General features: G+C 41.8%; 1 protein-coding gene across 1 annotated transcript in view; it reads right to left on the bottom strand.

Moving 5' to 3' along the window:
• Positions 1-19,276, bottom strand: part of RYR3 (ryanodine receptor 3) — a 403,627-nt gene that overhangs the window by 173,000 nt on the left and 211,351 nt on the right. The gene's annotated exons all lie outside the window — the stretch shown is intronic.

Genomic DNA, 19,276 nt, shown 5'->3' on the forward strand with positions numbered 1-19,276 from the left:
GTTGAGGCAGGCAGATCACAAGGTCAAGAGATTAAGATCATCCTGGACAACATGGTGAAACTCCATCTCTACTACGAAAAAAAAAAAAAAAAAAAGCTGGGTGTGGTTGCACACGCCTGTAGTCAGCTGCTTGGGAGGCTGAGGTGGGAGGACTGCTCGAGCCTTGGAGGTTGAGGGTGCAGTAAGCCATGACTGCATCACTGCACTGCAACCTGGGCACCAGAGTGAGACTCTGTCTCAAAAAAACAAAAAAAAAAATTGTATTTTAAGGGTTGGATATGACATGCACAGAAGTAGAATATATCATCAAAAGACAAATAAATCGGTTATATAATAATAAAAGAATATCCCAATTATGAGTTGAGGGTGTTAACCATTCTGTTTTGATTAAACAATATTTGCATCCATGCTGGGCTGAGAGAACAGCTCTAAAGGCTTTACAATGGCACATCTGACCATCATCCTAGAATCTGACTAGGTTTTTTGCACCGTATCTTTGGCAAGAGTCAGCTGACACTGCATCTTGGACTCCTTTCATAAGCATCAAGAGAATAAAAACCACAATGCCTTTGAATTCAGAATTTATTGGGGCTGATACTGATTTTACAGAAATTTTACTGTCTATACAAGTAAAGGAAAGATCACTGAACTGGGACTAAGAACAGCTGTGGAACCTTCAGAGGTCAGACTAAAAAGCCCCTGAAAATTGCTGATTGGCACTGGCATAGGAGGTAAAGGAGGAAGGGGACCTGCTGGAATGGCTGGGAAAGCACTGCTCACCCCTTCCCATACCATCCACACTTCCAGAAGATGACAGAGGTGAGCCATGCTGCTGCTAAATCACAAATGCATCCTACTCTGGCACTGCATATCACAGTCCTACAAGGTATGGATGGCAGGAAGATCCTTAATTCAGGCCAGGCAGAGCCAAGGGGACAATGAAGGTCACTCAGTCAATCAAGGAAAGAAAGGGGAGTAAACAGATCAGTGCGTCTGGTAGCCCATGCCATCTCTAATAGTCGAGGTTTCTACTCCATATCACTATAGATGGCAGATGTCTGCTCTATATACAGTCTTGGCTCATCGTAAGGTTATAAAAATAGAACTCAGTTACCAAGCTTTAAAAGAGACCTAGATGTAAAGGATTAATTTAACTTACTGCTGTGTCTATCAACCCTGTGGGTGTGTTAGATTCAGATAGGAGACATAAACTGAAAACCTTAAAAAAGGACACCCAAGTCAGAGAGAAGCACAGTTAAAAGACGTTCTTAAGAGATCTCACTAGGCAGGGACTGCCGACTAATACCTGCTAGATTAGATAATATCTGTATCCTCTAGGGGCAAAGCTATTTAAGGGCTATGCTGGACTCCTTGTCAGAAGCCTGTTTCCTCAGAGTCCACATATAAAAGTTCCTGCATCTCCTAGTTAATTCACATGTATATATTTTGGAGGAGAAACCCTAATTTTATTGTCTGTCCTATTATTTTAAAAATCTAGGCTGGGCGCAGTGGCTCACGCCTGTAATCCTAGCACTTTGGGAGGTGGAGGTGGGCAGATCATGAGGTCAGGAGATCGAGACCATCCTGGCTAACATGGTGAAACCCCATCTCCACCAAAAATACAAAAAATTAGCCAGGCATGGTGGCGGGCACCTGTAGTCCCAGCTACTCGGGAGGCTGAGGCAGGAGAATGGCGTGAACCTGGGAGGCGGAGCTTGCAGTGAGCCGAGATCACGCCACTGCACTCCAGCCTGGGCGACAAAGAGAGACTCCATCTCAAAAATAAAACGAAAAAAACAAAAACAAAAACAAAAAAAAACTAGTAACAATAGATTTGTACAGAAAAAAACAAATGAATAGTAAATGAGAGCACAAAAGAAATAATTTAAATTTGCTCTTTTTTTCATGGTATTAGGATGATAGTGCCTGGCTTCACAGTAGGATTTCACAGTAGGATTTCACAGTAGGATTTGTTGGTTGGCCAAAGTCTGCCATAAAACTGAGGCTTTCAGTAGCTGTCTACTCTGCTGGTTCTTGACAAAACTTTGAGATCTTCAAGAAAAGTAACGTCCTCCTCGTGCTCCAGAACTGGGCTGAGCTGCACCAACCCATCCACAAAAGCGCTGTCCACCCCTTGGTCCTCAAGGAAAAAATACAAGGCCTAGTCCGGCGACTCTGTGTCAAGTGTGTACTAGTGTCCTTCCATTCAGACTTGCCATTGGACTGAAAGCTAACTTCCTTGATGGAGAAAATGTTACTCTCTACCTGCTCTTCTTGTCCAAACTCATCCTCTGATAGTGCCAGTCAGCACCAGGACCTTCTTGCTATCATTCTTCATAACTTCAGCTATGAAACTGGGAATTGATGTTAATTCAGAATCCTGTTCTTCAACCTACTGCCCTTGTGAGGGCTCCTCCTCACCATCAGATGTGGGTGAGATGCTACTGATAATGTTTAAAATGACAGAGATCTTTCCTCTGGCAACTTGCCATATTCATTTAGCGTCTGTTCCATTTAAATTCTAGCTCCCAACTTCCAGCCCTCTTAGGGAGGGAATGCCTCTTATGCTTCTGGATTTCCCTTTCCTCCTTAATTTCATCACTCAGGAATTCAACGGAAGTTTTGTCTCCTTCGGTGTACAGCATGCAGCCGCTGTAGCCACAGGCACAGGGCCTAGGAGGCTGCAGGAGGCCAGGCTGCCATGCGGACGCCACACACATGCACACTGAGCAGCACAAAGGGCCGGGCACAGGACCCGGGTGCTGCTGGAGCGGTGGGGCAGGCTTGGTAGTGCAGAGGGCAGCAACTGTGGAGCCCAGGGCACCAGGCATGCAGCACAACAAAGGCAGCATCAGAGACAACCACAAATACGTATGGATGCACTCTTATTACTTGTGTAGTAAGAATGAAAGCAAGACAAAAAGGTAGACCCTTGGACCCAATTTGAGTTTTTCTAGTCCTGTCAGTACAGTTTCCTCTAAAACATATACTTTGGCTTGAAAGAGTTATAGTTCTCACGACTAACAAAACAATTCTCTGCAGATGTAATACATGCTATGCCAGCCCCTGCCACGCTTGAAAAGCAATAATCAGATCTGCTGGAATTACTAATCTGCTCAAGGACCATCTTCTTTTCAACAGAGAATTTTACAGAATCATAATAAAACCAAGTACATACTAGTTTCCCTTAACCTGGCTTTCAGATTAATTCAGGATTTGGGTAAGCTCTTAGCCTCACACTGACTCGAAAATCCAAATAAATATTTATGGCCTAGAGAGCATGTAAAGCCAAACACCTCACTAGAGGGCAAATGGGAAAGGAAACAGCATTTTAGCCTCAAAGCAGGGAGCAGCAAACAGCCTCCACTCCATTCTCTGTCCAGGCAAGCCTTCAAAGTAAGTGTCAGAGAATGGGATAAATATTTATGTGTGACCAAGCTAAAGTGCAGTTTTAAAAAAAGAAAGGAGCCCCCAGGTTCTGTCAGAAAAGGAGGCAAGACCTACTGCGGCGCTGCTGACAGGCAGATGTAATTCCATGGAAGGCCTGACATTTAAAGCCGTGTGTATTGTACAATGTTTTGAACTGTGAAACCAAGGTGCAGTAAGTGAGAGAAACAATAACTACAGAAAGAAATAAAATTCAGAGGGAGAGGGGCAGAAGGGGACATTTTCAGCAGCCACGAAAAGCACAGCATATTTTGTCATCTGACATATACTAGAGACTCAGGACCCGCCAAGCAAACCCAGGCAGAGTCAATGAACTTCTCAAGGTCTAAACACTTTTGGGACTGAGAAAATGGAGGTTTATACCCCTAGCAGCAATGCTACTGAAAATTCTTCAGATTTTAATTAGCTCCCATGCATCAGCAGCAGAGCGGCCAAAATGTACCAGAGTCCAGAAGTTAAAAAGGATACATTTTCTGGACTGTGTTAGGCTCTTCATATACCTGAATATCTCATGATTAAACTAATTAATGCATATAACCATGGACGGCACATACTATAGGTTTAATAAAGGTGAACTATTACTGACATCTTTACCAATAGTTACAAAACTGTGATCTGCAGAGCCCTGGGGGCCCGAGACCCTTTAGATACCCTTTAAGTCCAAATGCATTTTCATAAAAATTCTAAGATATTGTTTGCCTTTTTCATTGTGTTGATAATTGCACTGATGGTACAAAAGCAATGGTGGGTAAAACGGCTTGTGCCTTAGTTTGAATCGAGTTAGCAGCATCCAACTATATTTTTTATTGCCACACTTCCAGATAAATGCCCAGTTTCACATAACGATGTCTTGAATAAGGTAGTAAAAATTATTTTTATTAATCATAAACTCTTGAGTTTACATCTTTAAAATATCCTGTGTGACAGAATGGTACATAGAAAGAAAAGAAGTAAAGCACTTCTGCTATGTATCAAAGTTCAGTGGCTTTTCGAGAGGAAAAGCACTTGCATGATGGAGTTGCGAGCTGAACCAGCTGCTTATTTCATGGAATGCCATTTTTAATTAAAGAACGACAAACTATGGTTAACTTGAAAAAAAATGAAATTAAAAAAATGAAAAAAGTAAGCCTTTCACTTCAAATGACAGTATTTGTTGCCAATAATGAAATTTGAGCTTTAAAGTGAAAATCAGAATTTTGAAAAATGTTTATCTGCCACTGGGAGCTCAATAGCTTCCCAGCACTTAAAGACTTTTCTGATTAAGCTACGTTAACAAAGTATTTTATAATGAAATGTGTCAAGATTTGGAAGTTCTGATTAACTCAGTGAACCAATAATCTCTCAATGATCAATGAATGATGTTACAAAAACATTCATAGGTAAAAGATCCATTCAATGTGTGAGACAGACCAACAAATTTTTATGTAACAAAGTACATAAAAATCTAGTTAATATAGTTTCAGATTCCACATGCCAACTAACTTTTCAGAAACTACTACTTATTCAGATATAGTATTACAGAAGAATATTCACAATTATTGGAAAAGGCTATGAAAAATACTACTACCCTTCCAATCATATATTTAAGGCCATTTTTCTTCCTATTCTTTAACCAGATATAAGAATCCAGCTGCTTTCAATTAAGTCACACATTAAAGAGATTTATAATCACGCAAAGAAATGTCACTTTTTGTTTTGAAACATTTAGTTTTCATAAAAGTATTTTTATGTAACATGTAATAAGGTTTTTATTTTTAAATGAATAAATATTTAAATGTTAATTTTAATTTTATATTTGGTAAACACTGATAGATATAATCCACATAAACTAAAGCCTTTGGGGTTCTCAGTAATTTTCTACAGTGTAAAAGGGTCCCAAGACCAAAGGGTTTGAGAACCACTGACCTACATAAAAGGCCTACGCTGAAGTGAGGCTGTGATTGGAAACCAAAGCTTTCTCTCCAGCTAAAATGAAACCTGTTCTATTAGGGCTGCATGATTCTGATCAAGTAGCTGAGACCTGAACCTAGAAATCTACAGATGAGGAAGCTTTCCATGTTTACTTCTGGATGGGAGTGGGGTATGTGTGAGATTAAATGTGAGTATCTCATGTAAGAAGAGTATCTCATATAAGAAGAGTAAGATACCTCACATTGAGAAATAAAGTGAGGATTAAAGAATCATTACTTTGAAAATTGAATCCTGGCAGTCAAGGGCCCTGGCTATTACTCATTCTTCACCAAAGGGCAACCTGCTAGCCTCAAGGGCTCCTAATGCTTTTCTTCTCCTTAAGTTGGGCTTCAGAACAGTCCTCTTCTAAGCAAGGAGCGAGCCAGGCTTGTATTACGCTGAGGCTGCGTGGCTTTCTTCAGCCTGCTCTGCACATACACAGAGAAACGTGGGCTGCAGGCTGGAAGGGGAGGCGCTCAATTCTTTGTCCCCAACATTAGCTGATCCTCCAGCAATGACTTTGCTCTAATGAATACTGGAAACTAAAGCTGTCAACTACAGAAGGCTTTGCCCTGAAGTTGAGATGTGTCCAGGACTCGGGACATACCCAGTTCACAAGTTTCTGCCTGTCTTCATGTGAGTAGCTAACTCCAGGCACGCTACTTCTAAGTTAGCTTTAAACTGACCAGCATTTTCCGGGTATCTGTTACATGCCCGAGGTGAAGTACTCATAACAAACTATTTCAAGACACAATTATTATCCACTACAGCCTAGCTGGAGAAACTAATACATGTGAAGCACTTAATAAAAAATAAAGTGTAAAATAATGAGTAAAACTGTTGTCTCAATTAGGAAATAAGACAATTCATAAGAAGGCATAACTCCTAAAGTAACACATACATTCAAAAGAAACTAGAGAAAGAAACAGTAAGATCTCCCTTTCTTTCCTTCCAGTGGCTTTTTTATCTGAAGTTTTTTATATTTCTACAGTAAGTCTCCATTACATGATCTGATGAAAAAGACATCATGCTTTGTTATGATTATCTTGGAATGCTATGTTCCTTAGAGAGATGATTCATACGTATAGTACCTGTATATGTATGTGTGTGTGTGTGTGAACACATATATAAGTATCCATGGGGGAATGCTGATGATTTTGGTAGGATTTTCCTTTTTTTTTTTTAACTATACTTTAAGTTCTAGGGTGCATGTGCACGATGTGCAGGTTACATAGGTACACGTGCCATGTTGGTTTGCTGCACCCATCGAGTCATCATTTACATTAGGTATTTCTCCTATCCTAATGCTATCCCTCCCCCAGCCCCCTACCCACTCCCTGACAGGCCCTGGTGTGTGATGTTCCCCTTCCCATGTCCAAGTGAGCTCTGAGCTCACTGTTCAATTCCCACCTATGAGTGAGAACATGCGGTGTTTGGTTTTCTGTTTTTGTGAATAGTTTGCTGAGAATGATGGTTTCCAGCTGCATCCATGTCCCTACAAAGGACACAAACTCATCCTTTTTCATGGCTGCATAGTATTCCATGGTGTATATGTGCCACATTTTCTTAATCCGGTCTATCATTGATGGACATTTTGGGTAGTTCCAAGTCTTTGCTATTGTGAATAGTGCCACAATAAACATACGTGTGCATGTGTCTTTATAGCAGCATGATTTACAATCCTTTGGGTATATACCCAGTAATGGGATTGCCAGATAAAATGGTATTTCTAGTTCTAGATCCTTGAGGAATCGCCACACTGTCCTCCACAATGGTTGAACTAATTTACACTCCCACCAACAGTGTAAAAGCATTCCTGTTTCTCCAGATCCTCTCCAGCACCTGTTGTTCCTTGACTTTTTAATGATTGCCATTCTAACTGGCATGAGATGGCATCTCATTGTGGTTTTGATTTGCATTTCTCTGATGGACAGTGATGATGAGCATTTTTTCATGTGTATGTTGGCGGCATGAATGTCTTCTTTTGAGAAGTGTCTGTTCATATCCTTTGCCCTTTTTTGATGTGTTTTTTTTTCTCATTGTAAATTTGTTTGAATTCTTTGTAGATTCTAGATATTAGCCCTTTGTCAGATGGGTAGATTGCAAAATTTTTCTCCCATTCTGTAGGTTGCCTGTTCACTCTGATGGTAGTTTCTTTTGCTGTGGAGAAGCTCTTTAGTTTAATTAGATCCCATTTGTCAATTTTGGCTTTTGTTGCCATTAGCCCATTTACATTTAAGGTTAATATCATTATGTGTGAATTTGATCCTATAATTATGATGTTAGTTGATTATTTTTCCTGTTAATTGATACAGTTTCTTCATAGCATTGATGGTCTTTACAATTTGGCATGTTTCTGAAGTGGCTGGTACCGGTTGTTCCTTTCCACGTTTAGTGCCTCCTTCAGGAGCTCTTGTAAGGCAGGCCTGGTGGTGACAAAATCTCTCCGCGTTTGCTTGTCTGTAAAGGATTTTATTTCTCCTTCACTTATGAAGCTTAGTTTGACTGGATATGAAATATTGCGTTGAAATTTCTTTAAGAATGTTGAATATTGGCCCCACCCTCTTCTGGCTTGTAGGGTTTCTGCTGACAGATCCGCTGTTAGTCTGATGGGCTTCTCTTTGTGGGTAACCCAACCTTTCTTTCCAGCTGCCCTTAACATTTTTTCTTTCATTTCAAACTTAGTCAATCCGACAATTATGTGTCTTGGGGTTGTTCTTCTCGAGGAGTACCTTTGTAGTGTTCTCTGTATTTCCTGAATTTGAATGTTGGCTTGTCTTGCTAAGTTGGGGACGTTCTCCTGGATAATTATCTTTGTGGTTCTGTCTACCTTTGGTCTTTGATGCTGGTGACCGACAGATAGGGTTCTGATGTGGATTTCCTTTTGGTTGATGTTGATGCTATTCCTTTCTGTTTGTTAGTTTTCCTTCTAAGAGTCAGGTCCCTCAGCTACAGGTCTGTTGGAGTTTGCTGGAGGTCCACTCCTGACCCTGTTTGCCTAGGTATCACCAGTGGAGGCTGCAGAACAGCAAATATTGCTGCCTGATCCTTCCTCTGGAAGCTTTGTCCCAGAGGGGCACTTGCCTGTATGAGGTGTCTGTCGCCCCCTACTGGGAGGTGTCTCCCATATAGGCTACACAGGGGTCAGGGACCCACTTGAGGAAGCAGTCTGTCCATTCTCAGAGCTCAAACTCCATGTTATGAGAACCACTGCTCTCTTCAGAGCTGTCAGACAGGGATGTTTAACTCTGCAGAAGTTGTCTGCTGCCTTTTGTTCAGCTATGCTCTGCCCACAGAGGTAGAGTATATAGAGGCAGTAGGCCTTGCTGAGCTGTGGTGGGCTTCGCCCAATTTGAGCTTCCCAGCCACTTTGTTTACCTACTCAAGCCTCAGCAATGATGGATGCCCCTCCCCCAGCCAATTCGATCTCAGACTGCTGTGCTAGCAGTGAGCAAGGCTCCGTGAGCCTGGGACCCACCGAGCCAGGCACAGGAGAGAATCTCATCTGCCAGTTGCTAAGACCTTGGGAAAAGCACAGTATTTGGGCAGAAGTTTCCCGATTTTCCAGGTACAGTCTGTCATGGCTTCCCTTGGCTAGGAAAGGGAAGTCCCTTGACCCCTTGTGCTTCCCGGGTAAGGCGATGCCCCACCCTGCTTTGGATCGCCCTCCGTGGGCTGCACCCACCGACCAACCAGTCCCAATGAGATGAACCAGGTACATCAGTTGGAAATGCAGAAATCACCCGTCTTGTGCATCAATCATGCTGGGAGCTGCAGACTGGAGCTGTTCCTATTCAGCCATCTTGGAACGGACTCCCCAGTTTCGGTAGGATTTTCAAACAGCAAAGGAGGGACTTATTTCTTGTGAATATATTTGAATCTCTTTCATAAACAAAGAGCAACAGAGATGTTAAGAAGGGTGATAACTAAATACTGATTTTATTTCTGTTGCTTTTCTGAGGTCGTCTTTGGAAATGCTACCCTTTAATGACTACAAAACACTTCAGTATTCAGAAGAAACATCACTCTCAAAGTGGGACAGCCACCAGAAGCAAGATGATGTTGAGGTGAAGAGGTTAAATCTACCATTTGCCACAATGTATGGCCAGTCTTACTCTCTCACACACGCACACATGCATGTGCACACCACTTTACCCCACTCAGAACCACCACACATAATAAGGATGCCTCAGCAGACCTTGTTGCATCTCTAGGATTTTTATGCACTGACTTAGCAGAATTTCAAGAAGGCCTTGTCAAGTGCACTTGATGGTTCAGTTTATGGGATTATAATACAGTGCTCTTTTCAAAAAGGAAAAAGAAAGAAAAATATGTCGCCAAGCACCTGTTTTCTGATGAGAAATAAAGCAAATCCTCTTGAACAGAATGTCTTAGGGAAGCTAGTCATGTACAGATGGTTTCCTTGATAATTATAAATGACTTCATTTATGAGATTATTATTAACACTCTAATTCACTTCACTTTTGCAATTAGTGTAATTAGGGGTAGTCACATTAAGGCAATGATATCAAATATATGATCTATAAGCTGCATTTTAAATGATTATTCAGGCTAACTCTGAACGGAAATATTTCCAAGGCACTGTATTGTTTAGGAAGACTTGATGCCTGAGGGATATTTCAAAAAGGAAAAAAAAAACCACACAACAAAACTACTCATTACCTAATTTTTGGACTAGTCAGACCTTTTATATAATAACAAAGAGTTAGAGTGTCTTTAAATTTGAGTTAGCCTTAGTACATCAGTTTGGAGCCCAGGTATCACTTCTTGTTAAGTTGTTTATTCCCTTTCACTTGTTGTTTTGTAACTTTCTCCTCTGACTTTAGAACCCAAGCCCACCATGTGTGACCCTTATGAGAAATTCTCTAGAGATTCACGTACCAAAGTTGGTGTAACTCCTTTTTAATGGTCCACATTAAATGGTAAAATTACCAGCTTTGCAATGGCAACTACCATAAAGGAAAGGTCACTTATTTTCATGGTGCAGGTTTAAATTTTTAGGCTGCAGGGGTCTGTGAAGAATCTTTTATTTCCTCCTCCAAATTTAGATCACAATCCAAGTGGCCACCAGGCAATGAAGTACGTTATCAAAGAGGAGACGTTGGCCACTGGCAAAGGAAATCCCTGCAGCTTAAAGATCTCAAACCTATGCTGGTGTTATATTTTTGTGAGTGCTCTTAAATCTGGGTCAGTTTGGAAGAAAAAGTCATCCAATCACTTTCAGAAGAGGCAGCAAACAAAATTGCACCGTACTTAGGTTACACTTAGAAAGCAATTTATAATGCTCACATTACAATGGGAAAAGAAAAATAATTATGTGCATCTAAAGGATGTACACCTATTTTTAAATTCTAAGTGATTGAAAAATCAGCTTGTGGCATGCTATAAATGCCCTGGAGGCATGAACAGGTGGTAGATAATTTCGAAGTGTAAAGAACGAGTGTATTTTGACATCTACTTTCCTTATCCCAGTAGTAGGCTAAATAATGTCCCTCCAACTCCCCGAAACGTCCATGCCCTAATTACCAGAACCTATGAATATGTTACCTTACAAAAGAGACTTTTCAGATGTGAAGAAGCTGGGAAAGGCATGAAATGTGTATTCTCCCCTAGAGAGTCCAGAAGGAATGCAGCCCTATTAGCCTATTGTTGACTTGTGACGTCCAGAAGTATAAGAAATAAATTTGTGTTGTTTGCAGTACCATTAAGTTTGTGATAGTTTGTTATAGCAACAATAGAAAACTAATGTACTCCAGCTGTTAAGAAAGTCCTGGGTGGAGGATGGTTAACTCTTTTCTGAAGCCACAGATCAGACTGGAGAGTCTCTGTTAGAAAGCCATGACAAAAGTGCCCACAGAAACTGGGATCCGAGAGAGATACAGTCCTCTATGGATTGTTGAGGCAACTGGAGTAAATTGCAGGGCTATTGATGTAACTGAGGTCTGCCTGGATCTGGCTCAGAGCTCTTGAGAAGCCAGAGCTGACATTAAACACAGAAAGCACCTACTGCAGAACTGTTGTGGACCATTAGCTAACATATGTAGATTACAGACAGCACAGTCTCCAGTTTTTAGAACACAGCTTTTCTTTTTGCCCTGTTCTCCCTCTGAAAATCATGAGCTAGAACTGGCTGCATGTCAATATTAACGCCTGAATAAATGAAGAACGCTGAAGATAACCATCATGCATAATGAATATTACTGACCACAAACACAGCACCCGTTTGCCTCTTCTTCCTTAACAGAACCCTGCTTTTGCACAGGTTTCTGCCTCTCCAACTTACAGCCTATGCTCCTCAGGAATGTAAAATGACCCAAACTTATTTCAAAAATAGACTCTGTTGACTTAAGTCAACCAGTATGTTCTATTTTCTAGGTCACACTCTGGTACACGGATTGGCCTGTGACCAAGTTTTTGTAATCAAAAGTGATCTCGGGATCCTTGCTTGTCCTACCAGGGCAGGATCAACTTTCTCACTTTTCCCTCGGACACTGTAGTGCATGGATATGAGGCCCAGAACCGCAACCACCACTTTACTGCCAGCTCGAGGGCAAAGCTGGAACAACAAGCAACATGACTGCCCAGAGAGTGACAGAGCCCCTGGATCAACTCAGCCCTTGGCTAGCTCCATCGCTAAACTCACAGGTGTCAGCCAGTGAAATCCATTAATGGCTATTCTACCTGAGTTGGGCTTCCTATTGCTTGTTTGCTGAAAGCATCTGAAAAGATAAATGTGGAGATGAAGTTCTTAAGATCTATGCTTTGTATACTCATTTCAGAAGCTGAGGTACACAAACTTCCAAGTACCAGGGCATCAAGCTGAGCACTATTTTATTTAATCCTTATATTCCCTAGCCCCCACCCACCAGGATAGGAGCTCTTATTATTCTCATTTTTCATACAGAGAAACTGAAATATACAGAGGTTAAGAAACTTGCCTAATATTACAATCAGTTAGTGAATGTCAGGGCTTGGGTTCCAATCCACGCTGCTGGAGTCTAAGCACACCTACTTGACCATCTTAGAGCTGTTTACTTTCAATAGCTCCATAAAACTCAGAAAAACAGTTATCTTTATTAATGCTTTAAATTTATGTTATACTGTCTAGATGCTGCTCTTTTAACAAACCATAAAATGGATTCAGAAATAAAATCCCCCAAACCATAAAGCTTTAGTTCTTTTTCTGACTCTCAGGCTGGGCAGATTACTCATTTTCCCAGAGCCTTGATTTCTTCACCAATAAAATGAAATTAGCAATATAAAATTTATGTTGAAGAAAATGAATGTAAGTGTGGTCTGGGAACAAGAGTGCTGGGCAGGGAATAAGAGTCTTTTGTTCTAGCTCTGGCTGTGTGACCTTGGGCAAGTCACCTACCTCTCTGTGTCTCGTGCACTTCTTTGCAGTCAAGTCACTTGTGGCTTAATATTCCATGATTCTATTTCTGTCTCACCCACGGAGCTCTTGAAAGGGTTGTGTCAATTTACTAAAACGGCAAATGAAAGCCTTTGGCTTCACTGGGTTAAATTAATGAGCATCAAGAATTTTACCACCAGGTTTTACTGCCCTATTTTGATGGTACCCGGCTTGCTTTTCCTAACAGTAAAACCTGAGGATGAAGAAATAAAATCTCAAAATTCCAGTGGTTATTGACTATGGTAAGTAAAGTGGCCATTATCAAAGCATCACTGCACATCACTAATCATTTACATCGAGGAGATGAGCTGTGGCAACTTGATGGCCTTTTTGATGACTGTCCTGATTGCTGGCAGAGAAATGAAGCTTCCTGTGTCAGGGGTCAGGTGGTGCAATAACACCCTCTAGATTTAGTTGGGAAGATTTATGGGGGTTGGGGGGTGGGACTTATGCCCTCTGTGCTCTGTGCCCTAGAGCTTCCTCCAGGCCAAAAGTCTGGTCTGAATTACAAAGTCGTCAAATATCTACTACTTATTAGCAGAGAAGGTCAGGGAAAAAGTTAAATCCATGGACTTCAAGAGGACTTCTGAAGAATTCATCATGCAAATTTCTCTGTGCTTCCCCAGTGCCTCTCTGGCCCAAGTTGTGCAGTAGGTACCATTTTGGTCTCATTTTGCTAGAACAAGAATGTTGTTGCGAATACTCAGAATAAAGTTACAAGGCTCTCTGCAGTGAAAGGAAAAACCTGTGAAGACAATCTGGAGCATTGTTCTTGGGTGATAAGAAGAACTGCTCTGTTTACAGCATGTTATCAGGGCACATGAACAGGCACTGGCTGTCAGACCCCTCGAGGGTGTGTGATGGTGTAGGGCTGGCTCCAGGCTCCACCGGAAACAGCAGGACACATCCCAGGTCTGGATTTAATTTTTGAGTATGTACACTTGTATCCTTCTATATTGGCTTCCTTGGGAATAAAAGTTCAAACTGCCTTCTAGAACATCCTACCTCTCATTATCATAATGTATTAGTCCATTTTCACACTGCTATAAAGAACTACCTAAGATTGCGTAATTTATGAAGAAGAGAGGTTTAATTGACTCACAGTTCTGCAGGCTGTACAGGAAGCATGGCTGCGAGGCCTCAGAAAACTTACAATTGTGGTGGAAGGCGGAAGGGAAGCAAGCACATCTTATCATGGCAGAGCAGGAGAGAGAGCGCGCGTATGAAGGGGGATGTGCTACACACTTTCAAACAACCAGATCTTGTGGGAACTCTATTATGAGAACAGCACAGGGGAAGTCCCGCCCCCGTGCTTCAATCATCTCCCACCAGGTCCCTCCTTCAACACATAGGGATTACAATTCGACATGAGATTTGGGTGAGGACACAGAGCCAAACCATATCAAATAATATAGCCAACATTTACTAAGAGCTTCCAGTGTCCCACTCTTAATTAAAACTGACAAGACAGGTGTGGCAGGAACTGAATTTCTCCAACAATGATGGCCCTTCTTAACCCAAGCCTCACTTTATGGTTTATTTAGGCAAAGCTACGCTTCAATTGAATAAACAAAACTAAGTTCCTATAAATAGGTGGTAGTGAGTGCCATCCAGGAGAAGGTATAGTGGATGTGGAGCCTCCTGACTCTATCCATGATTGGCTGTGAATCCCACAAAACTGCCCCAGTCATACTGGCCCAAAGAGCTTGGCTCTCAGGACAGGCTGTGTCTAGATAGGCTCATGACAGGTGTGTATTTCTGCTAAATATGTTTCTAAAATTCCCTCCGTCTGTGGTTTTCTACCTGGGGCAGAGCCTCCACATCTCTAAGGATGGAGACAAGTGTAGAAGCAAAAAGCGTCACTTCCAGAACTGCTTCCCTAGCCAGGCAGACACCCATACCTGACAGCCGCAGCCCTGCAAGCCACCAGTGAGACTGTGTTTGCAGCCTGATTCTGCCAGTCCTGCTCTAGAGCCCCAAGGGGTTTCATCCATCAGACTAAGATAATTAGCCTGTTTTTGAAATCTGTCAGCCAGCCCCATAATCACTTTCTCAATACATGTAGGCGATTCAATGACCGATGATGATGGTGGGGAAAAGAGCACAGTGAGGACAGAGGGCGTCTGCTGATGTGTTAGGGAGGGATGCCTCTGAAATAAAGATGAGGCAGAGACAGCACAGAGAAGGACTCGGGGACCTGGGGCCTCTGTCTTCACTCAGCTGGGAAAGTAATCGAATTGCTTTTTAGTTTCAATATGGAGAATAAGTCATTATGAGGCAAGCTACTGGCCACGTACCCTAAACATCCGTGCTTCCCTATCCCCCTCTCTCCATCCCCATGGCCCCCCTTCCAGGCATCCCTTCACAGTGCTCTGGAAAGACTGTGGGTCCGGCATATGGAATGCAATTCAGAACTTGGCCTTTTTCTTACTTGTTGCAAGACTTTGTCCAAATTATTTTTCTACCCTCAGGCTTAGTTGCCTAGTGCATAAAATGGGAGCCTAGAGGTCACTATACTTGGTTGCTTGTTGTGAGGATAAAATCAAATGAGGTAAGGTGAAGTGCCACGCACAGTACTGGGCACAAAGTAGGTACTCAATTAAGTGTTTGACTTTCTCTCTCGTGAGAACCAAACTATCTTCCCCATCACTAAAGCACAGGCTACCAAAAGAGAGGGCCTGACACTGATTAATTAAACAGATCACAGAATACTTTTTAAGCATCTATTACTGTGAAGCGCCATTCCAGGAGTCCAATACAAGGAGTTTTGATGCCTGCTTTGCCATCTGTGAGGTAGGCAAGTTGCTTAACGCCTCAGATTCCCTGTTTCCTCATCTCTAAGCTAGGACTAATGATGCCTGTTTTGTTTGCCATGCAGGGTATCAAGGCAAATGAGACTGTGTAGAAAATCTTCTTGCAACCTCTACGGAGCTAAATAAAAGGAAAGTTCTGCCCCTATTCCCACACTTACGCCGTCTGCATGTCTATTGTGTACTTGTCCATCTCTCAAGAATCTATAAAGCTCTTTAATGCCTTCTTCTTCTTCACATCTCTAATTGGGTGCCAGGATATGGCAACCCTACCTCTAACATGTCTGACACCTAGAAAATACTCTTTGTTGTCACTGCCTTTTCTATTGCCGCTGTGACAAATTATCACAAATTTAGTGGCTTAAAACAACAGAAATTTCTGGTCCTGTGATTCTATAGATCAGAAGTCTGACCCAGATCTAGAATGAAATCAAGGTGTGGCAAGGCGCAGTCCTTTCTGAAGGCTCTGGGAGACAATCCATTTCCTCGCCTTTTTTTTTTTTTTTACCTTCTAGAGGCAGCATACATTTGTTGGCTCATGACCCCTTCTCTTCAGGAAATTTAAGCCACACTCTTCTCATGTTGCATATCTCTGGCTCTCTTCTGTCACTCTCTCTCACTCTTAAGAACCCTTGCGATTACTTTGGGTTGACTCCAATAATCCAGATTTCCTGATTAGCAAACCTAATTCCCTTTGCATTTTTTTTTGACCATTTAACCTAATATATCGACAGGTTCTAGGAATTGGGATGTGAACATCTTTGGGGGCCATTATCCTGCCTACCATACCACCCTCATTCAAGGCCTCAGAACCTCTCACCCAGAGCACTGCGATGAAATCCTAATGGGTGCCCCTGTTCCCAATGTCTCCCTGTTGTAGGGAGGGCTATGCAAAGCTGGTAAGGGCTAAATCATTACTTAAAAGACTATTGTCTTGCTAAAGCAGTTTGATTTGTGTCTAATATGGCAGGTAATCAACAAACAATAGCCAAAAAATAGTTAAAATGAAGTGCTCACTATGTGCCAGACACACATTTAAGCAATTTGCATATATTAACTAATGTAATGCTTATGTCAACCCAATGAGGTAAGTATGTATATGCCATGTCCATTATATAGATGAGAAAACTGAGGCACAGAGAAGCTGTCTCATGCTCAGTCTCCTGGATATCGTGAATTTTGGGAGAAGTTAAGAATTTAAGACTAGGCAGCCTAACTCCGAAGCCCTGTGCCCATAACTATCTCAGTATTGTTAAGTAAATGAATGACTTAGTTCTCAAGAACCTTTCACAGCCATTGCCTATAGGGGGCAGGATGTTCTTACATAAGTGATAAGGATGGAAATTGAATTCAGGTTGACAAAGCTTTGAATTTTTATGCCACCTCTGTGTGATTCTGGTAAGTTACTCTGTCTTTACTTCAGCTTCTTCAATTGCAAAACAGAAACAAAATTGTGTATTGCAGGTTGTTCTCATGAGAGTGAAAAGAGGTAATATTTATGGAAGTGCTCAAGACAATGCTCAGGACACAGTGGGTACCACATAAATGTTAGCCCCTCCCTCCCCACAACTGGGAGACCAAATATTATAAAACACATGGGTATAACAAAGAGTAACACTCTAAGCCTGCATAAGGTTTGGCCGCTGGATTTTTCAAGACGTTCTACATTCTAACACCACTTTTGTTTTTCATTCTGACCCCGTGGGCCTTTGCGGAAGCAGCTTCCCCCCCCCCCCTTAAAAATGCCTTTTCCTTCTTATTTTCTCCATCCATCTACATTCTTTAAGGACAATTTCTCAATCTCCTCCTCTGGCCACCTACTGTATTTTGTCTGTACTTTTATTACAATACATCCAACCTCATGATTATTTTGCGTTGCCTCCCTGTTTTCTTCATTTTTAAGAGCCTCAAGTGACCAATATTCAGTAGGAGGTCAAAAACATTGGTGCCATAGAGCTGACCGTGGAAACAAGTACGACATGCTCCCTGCATTAAGACCCAGCGAGGAAAACAAATACATATACAAACACCTCACATAAGGTGGAAAGTCATACATACACTATTAGAAATTCTGCAATGTGGAAGGGGTAGAGGGAAGGAGAATGAGTTTGAAAGACTTCACGGAGGAGGCGTTTGTGTGTGTGTTTAGGGAGAGGCTCTTTGGAGAGAATTTAGATATCTTACTTTGCATGTGAGTATTTGTGTTGAGGTGCTGGGACTTATTTTGTATAGATGTTTTCTTCGTCTCAGCACTAAACATGCTACAGCATTTAGCTGGCAGAGAATTTTGGTTTAGGGCTGCTAGACTGTTCAGTGAATAGGCAAGAGCTAACACACGTAGGGGCTTTGGGGCTTGACAGGTTTAAGGTCACCTCCAGTTCTGGTCTTCATTAGAAGAAGAGTGGCAGGGGAGAGTAGGTGCTATTCAAGGCCAAGAGTACCAACTAAGCTCTGTGAGAGGTGACATTCTGTGGCAAACAGCACAGGGCTAAAGACAGAAGAGGGATGTTCATCTCCTTCAGACAGACTCAGCCATGCTCACCTATAACTCAGTTCTTAACCGAGGCCACCCAAAGCTGAATTGCAGTGAGTCATCTCAAGGACTCTAAGCACAGAGATAAGATGCCAGGATGGAGCTTCCTTCTCCCATGGGAAAGCATTCAACAAATGGCAGAGATCAAGAATGGACCAAATTTTAATCGGTAAAATTTGACAGGTGATTTTTATTTTGTTAATTTTAGAATTTAGCAGAAATATCTGGTCAGCCTCTTCTGGAAGAATAATTCAGTGCCTATATATTTACATTCAAGGAAATGCTTAAACTGCAGTGTTGGAGAAGTACTGGCCAGAATGAACAGGCAAAAATTTTTCTAGGGAATTTTCTGGATGGAGATACGAAAAAAAAAAAAAGTGACTTAGTATAGTGGCTACTATTGTTAGATTTTTTCATTTGTTCATTATCATTTGATCCTTTGATAATATTGTAACAGCTTTCATTAACAATATGGCTTGGAGTTAATTTAGGCAAATCCCTTCAACACTGAGCCAGCTAGCACATTTCAGAACATGAGTTTCAGGACACTGTCGCTCTCTCTTTCCTAGAAAAGTTGTGGCTTCTCTGCAGGTCATCTGGCCAACATCAGCTTCTCATAGCAGAGGGACTGAAGGGTGGGCCCACCACCACTGTATCTGAAAACGATTCAGATCTTTGGTTTGCTGAACTTTTAAATCTTAAAACATTGAATTCCGCTGGGTTCAGATTTGGAGTCACAATAGTGAGATATCTCACAGATGTAGTAGGCAAGATAAAAAGAGTGATTTTAAAAAGCCATTCCATATGTGTTTGCAGCTCATGGTATGTATGCTGGTAAGCTCTTTGGCAAGCCTCGTGGTACAGTGGAAAAGCACAGTACAATACAGAGAGTCAGAAGACCTGCCTTCAAGCCATAGCTTTACTCACTTCAGGTACCTTGGGCTGGTGACAATCAGACACCAGACGTTTTTCTGGAACCGGATAAGGGTGGAAAGAATAAACAAGTACCTCTTAATTCTTCTGACTCCTACTTCCCCCAACTATACAATGGAGGAGTGTAGAAAACTAACAGCAGTAAATGAATATGTGTGGAAGTATTTA

The sequence above is a fragment of the Mandrillus leucophaeus genome, unplaced genomic scaffold (genome assembly GCF_000951045.1).
Source record: "Mandrillus leucophaeus isolate KB7577 unplaced genomic scaffold, Mleu.le_1.0 Scaffold347, whole genome shotgun sequence".
NCBI lineage: Eukaryota > Metazoa > Chordata > Mammalia > Primates > Cercopithecidae > Mandrillus > Mandrillus leucophaeus.